Source organism: Hemicordylus capensis, chromosome 3 (genome assembly GCF_027244095.1).
Source record: "Hemicordylus capensis ecotype Gifberg chromosome 3, rHemCap1.1.pri, whole genome shotgun sequence".
In the NCBI taxonomy this organism is placed as follows: Eukaryota; Metazoa; Chordata; class Lepidosauria; order Squamata; family Cordylidae; genus Hemicordylus; species Hemicordylus capensis.
The window spans coordinates 31,000,764-31,006,413 of NC_069659.1; the positions used below are offsets into that span (position 1 = coordinate 31,000,764).

At 41.9% G+C, this 5,650-nt stretch overlaps 1 protein-coding gene across 4 annotated transcripts in view; it reads right to left on the bottom strand.

Moving 5' to 3' along the window:
- ALKBH8 (alkB homolog 8, tRNA methyltransferase) overlaps positions 1 to 5,650 on the bottom strand; it is an 88,671-nt gene that overhangs the window by 44,673 nt on the left and 38,348 nt on the right. The gene's annotated exons all lie outside the window — the stretch shown is intronic.

The following is a 5,650-nucleotide window of genomic DNA, read 5'->3' on the forward strand; positions in this document are numbered from 1 at the left end:
TAAAATAAAGTTCTTCTTCACACAATGTATTAACTTAGCAAAATCACTACCACAAGAACTGTTGCAGGCCAGTAGTTTAGATGGTTTTCACATGGTTTTTGATCAGGGGTTCTTGACCTTGGCCCCCCAGATGCTGTTGGACTATAACTCTTATCTCCAGCCAGAATAGCTGAAGGGATGGTGTGAGTTGCAGTCCAGCAACATCTGGGGAGCCAAGGTCAAGAACCTCTGATCAAAAACCATATGAAAACCATTTAACTAGTGGCCTGCAACAGTTCTTGTGGTAGTGATTTCACTAAGTTAATAATACATTGTGTGAAGAAGAACTTTATTTTATCTGCTCAGAATCTACTGCCAATTACATGTATTGAGTGACATAAAGCATTAGTATTATGAGAAGGAAAAATGTCTTTTTATCCACTTTTCCACAGTGTTGTTAATTTTAGAAATCTCTATATGTCTCCCACTTCCCTGTAATCTTTTTTCTCTACATTAACCTTTCCACAATGGGAAAGGGTTCTGGCCAATTGATCATTTCAGTAGCCATTTGCTACTGAAAACAGCTTTGTCATTTTCAGCTCTAGAAAAGGAGCACTGAAATGATCTAGGAGTTAGAGCACCGTCCCTATGAGGAAAGACTAACATGCTTTTATTCAGTAAAGGACAGGAGCACATTCTTTTCCCATCCCATCATATTGTATATCTGTGCTGGGGAAGCACACAAATCCTTTACTTATCATGACAGGCCCCTTAGGTACTGTTTTTCAAAGGCTACAAGGGGCTCATAACTGGGTAGAATCAAAGGATGGATCTTGTGGATTTCATTAAAGCCACCCTGGTTTTTTCAATAATTCAAGTACTGTTGTATACTCTTTTTCCTACAATCAGTTATTTTTGGTGGAATACATATTAGATCACCAGACTCTTGAGGCTAACAAAAGCTAATGAACAACCCTCACCCGCACACTGACATATTGAAAACTCTGATTTCACCTCTGCTGAATAACAATGCAAGAAATCCACTGAGGTCAGTGAGGCTTATTCTCACATTAGTGTGCATAGGATGGCAGCCATATTAGTCTAAACTATATAGCTGAAGGACCCCATATGGCCTGCAATTAGATGATTTTATATGTTCTCTTTTTAAAAAGCCTTTTTCTGTAGGAGCAGACAGATTTTTTAAATTTCTTATTGGATTAGTTCCAAAAAGAAATTTCAAGTACCCCATTAATGCAGTTTTACATCTCATCCCAGAGTGGCATTAAGGAGGATTATGCAAGTTCCGGAATTCATTCCTAAATATATAAGAATGTTTAAAGAAAAAACATTATTTAGCAAGAGGACTTTCTACAAGGAAGAATGAAAGCCATCACCTCGGTCAACACTCTTACAGTATATAGAAGAAATATAGGGAATATAATTCAAACTCAGCACGGCTTACTTTTGAAATTGACTGCTTAAGACTCATTTGGGGAAATGGCTCTATTTGTGTACACAACACTCTACTGCAGGCACAATAAATTGTAGCTGAGCGGATGGTAGACCAAAAACAGCTGGAGACCCTTCAGTTGGTTACCCCTGCAGAAGGGCTTCATGTTAAAACACAGCAGCAGAGCTTGCAGGTCAAACCAAGACCCCTTTGCAGGGGAAGTGCCCCCCCCCCAATTGTTGAATATTATTCATATAGAATCAGACGCTCTTTCCTTGCTCAGGCAAATAGAACAAGAGATTAAGCCATATCAAAAGCAAAGCAAGAACAACAAGCATATTAGCTTTGGCTAATCTATTTCTGACACACTGGAACACTAGAATACACAGAGAGATGGTGATGTGCTAATTATACAAATATTAGGCTTAATCTAAAATCTCCCCTCTGAACTCAAAAAGGACATTGTGGCATGTGGATACTTTGTACCAGCATAAAGATAGGGGTATAAGACTCCACTGGCCACAGCTTTTTGTGTTGAGATATTATCAAAGACCATTTTACATCCAGGAAAGGTAACACCGCCAAACTGTAGAGTTGCAATTTAAGCTTGTTTCACCACTTGAAAGACCAATTGTGCCTCCTTCTGGCTTCACTGTATCATCACTTCATCGGCATGCAGAAACTTTTCAATGTCATTTGCCACAGCCTTAAAATAGATTCTTATAACAAAGAGGAATGACGTCACAGGCTAGATTAAATTAGTCGTCTTTATTGAATCCTGAAGCAAAGGTATTACTGAAATGCAACAGCTACAGATAATGACTTTCTAATGCTCTGCAGTTCAGCTTGGTTGCTGTTAATTTCTGGCAAGCATCAGCAGGTTCATTTCATGCTCAGTATACTGATCTTCCAAAAATAGTTCAGAAAAATAAAATAAATAATAATTGCCACTGATAAAGCTCTTCCAGAAATTAAGATTATCCTGCATGTGTATTTTCTTAAAACTCTTACACTAACAGATCACAAAATGTAGGATATATTTCAGGACAAATATTTTGTACTCTAAGCTTTATAGCAAGAAAGAAGAAATCTAAATGTAAACCTAATATAATTAAGTGTATCAGACACAGGAAGTATTTACAATGTGTTTTGGGAATACAGCAAGAGAAGACTAGTAGGAATAAGTAGGATAAGAATGAAACAGGTTTAAAATACAAAATAAAATAGGCAGGCCATAGAGATAGTGCACCCAAAGGCACAACTTGGTCAAGTATAATTCAGAGGCAAGACCACTGCAAAGTAACATGGGAAACAGCCAACCTCCCAGTTCTTAGGGGATAAAATGGAGTCCCAAGATAACCCCCTGTCAAATAAATGACTAGGAGTAAAAGGAGAAGGAAAGCATATGATGGTTCCTAGGCAACTTCAGATACCCTCCTCGGCTCCAGAAATGACAGTGGTTGCCTAGCAACTGACACCTGCATTCTCCTACCTTAACACAGGCTTAAGACAAAAAGACATCTGCAGAAGTAACAGCAACATACAAAGTGGCAAAAAGGAGGTAAGGGGCAAAGAACTGTCTCAAGCTAAGTACCTTTGAGATGGGGAGGGAGCTTCCCATTGCCCTTTTTGCCCCTTGTCATCAACAGTGGCTAGAGTTACTTCCACTTGGTATGAAAATAGGTGAAGAGGTAGACAAGTGTTAGGAAAAGCTTCTATTTATCACAGCAGTTCAACAGTATGACAAGCTCTGCAGTACGATGGATGAGATAAAATGAAAATACACAACAGGAAAGAATCAGGAATTCAAAACACTGAGTTCATTCACACAATCAAAAACTGTGTTCTACCCAGGTTTGGGAGCTGTGTGTGCTCTCAGTTTTTGGCTGTGTGGAAGCAAGGTAAGAGGAAAACCTAGCTAGAAGTGATTGTGTGGAAGCAAAGTAGGAAGAAAAGCTACCCAGGTTTTCCTCCTACTGTACTTCCATACAATCATTTCGACCCAAGTTTTCCTCTTACCTTGTATAAAATTTACAATGTAAAACTCATATTTCAGTGGGGCATGAATGAGAAGCAGCAGCGTTTTGCTGGATTTCACCCAACGCTGGGTGTAACCTGCGCCCAAATAAAATAAGAATTTTTTTAAAAAAAAATTTTTTAAATTTTTACATTTATATTCCGCTCTTCCTCCAAGGAGCCCAGAGTGGTGTACTACATACTTATGTGGTAGGGTAACCCCAAAATCTAAGAAAAGTACAATTTTGCAAACTGTATATAAGATATTTCGTTTGCATGGTTTTTTCTCAGTCTGTATATTCTCTGACCAATGGAAATCTTATGTGGGAATGCCTCTGGTTTCTGAGATTTCACCAAGCACTGACCACACACTTCCCCATCTTTGAAACCACAAGGTCAAGAAAGGTAGTGCTTTATTTATTATTTACTTCATCTTACATACTGCCTTTCTGCCAAGGCCCCCAAGAAAACCCACAGCTTTAAATAATGGCTTACAATTTAATAGGGGGCCAGAGCCACCATGCAGTATCCTCAGGCAGCACCCCAGCAAGGCCCACCACTGATGCCAGGCCTCACTGCCCTCCCGCAGGAGGACTGGGTGCCAGTGGCCTAGAGCTGTTCTTGGACACAATGCTCTCACCCCTACACTGCATCCCAGGTACCATGACCATGAGGCAGAGCGGGCCTTGCTTGCTGTCTCACCTCTCCCCTGATGCAGCCAGGTAGAAATTCAGCAAAGGCTGAAAGGGACTACGTGATGCTAATCACATGTAGCTGCTTTTCTGCATTCCTACGGAATTACAGTCTGAAACAGCCCTATCATATTTTGGAAAGGCAGAGTGTGGAGGAACAGCTATCTATCCCACCGCTTTCACCACGTGTGGAGGAACAGCTACCCCAACATGCTACCATGTGTGGAGGAACAGTCCTCTATTCCTCTTAACCTTTTTACCACTGCCACCAAGTAGACTTTTTTTTTTTTTTTTTTTTTGCATGGCTGAGTCTACTGCAACAGTCCCTCAAAAATTACCAGAACTCCAAAATGCTAGTAGTGTGGAAAGGCTTATAGCATGAGGTGGAGACAGATCAACAAGCTTCTATTTTTTTTTTTTTTAAACAAGAAAGTTTACTTCTAGAAAAAATTACTTTTGCAGCAAAAATTACAATTTCAAAACAGTCATTAACAGAGCAGGTCAGGGAAAAATAAGAATGGAGAAAATGCAATCACTACTTGGCTCTATACTGGTTCCTACTCAAGAGTTCTCGCAGGGGCGTAGCCACCACTGTGCGAACAGGTTCAAAGAACCCAGGCTGCCAATGGTAGGGGCTGCTGAAGCCCCCAGGGGGGCATGGCTCGGGCTCCAGAAGAGCCCCAAACACCCACCCACCCCGCCCACACTACTAAGAGCCCCAAGCGAGCGCTTGCCCATCCTTTTCAGGCAGCGTTTGCTACCTGAAATCATCTATTCCCCTTTCTCTCCCTCCAGAGAGGGAGGGAAAGGGAGAATAGATCCTTTCAGGCAGCAAATACCACCTAAAATGACAGGGAATGGCTCGCTCGGGCTCTTCGGAGCTCAAGGCCACGCCCCCTTTTCACGTGACATTATCCTTTTCAGGTGCTTGCTGCCTGAAAGCATCTATTCTCCCTTTCTCTCCCTCTCTGGAGGAAGAGAAAGGGGAATAGAAGCTTTCCGGCAGCAAACGCTGCCTGAAAAGGATGGGCAAGCGCTCACTTGTGGGTGAGGAGGGAGATTTCTCTCGGGGCTCAGGCACATCCCGTGCATGTGACATCACACGCATGGGACGTCATCAGAGGGGCCACCGGGCGGGCCTAGACTCAGACCACTGCTCAGCTGGGTCTGCACCTGCCTCTTTGCTTTCTTTCTTTTTTCTCAGCTCCTGGATTGCTGGCTGGTCAGACTTTTTGTTCTGATTACAGCACAGATCTGGGGCTCAATCCAGCCTGGCTTTCCTTTTCTTCTAGTGATTTCAGCTAGGCTTTTCTCCTTGCTGGTTGTTCACTCTCTGCTTTCCTGGACTCACTCTAGCAGACTTCCAGACTCTCTTCCTTCTTCTGCAACCTCCAGCTCTGAAGACTCTCTCTCAGGACTCTGTTGACTTCACTGTCCTCCCTCTCAAAACACTCCCAATATAACAGTTTTTTAAGCCATCCAAACAGAACAAACAAAAATTCCCTCCATTTCT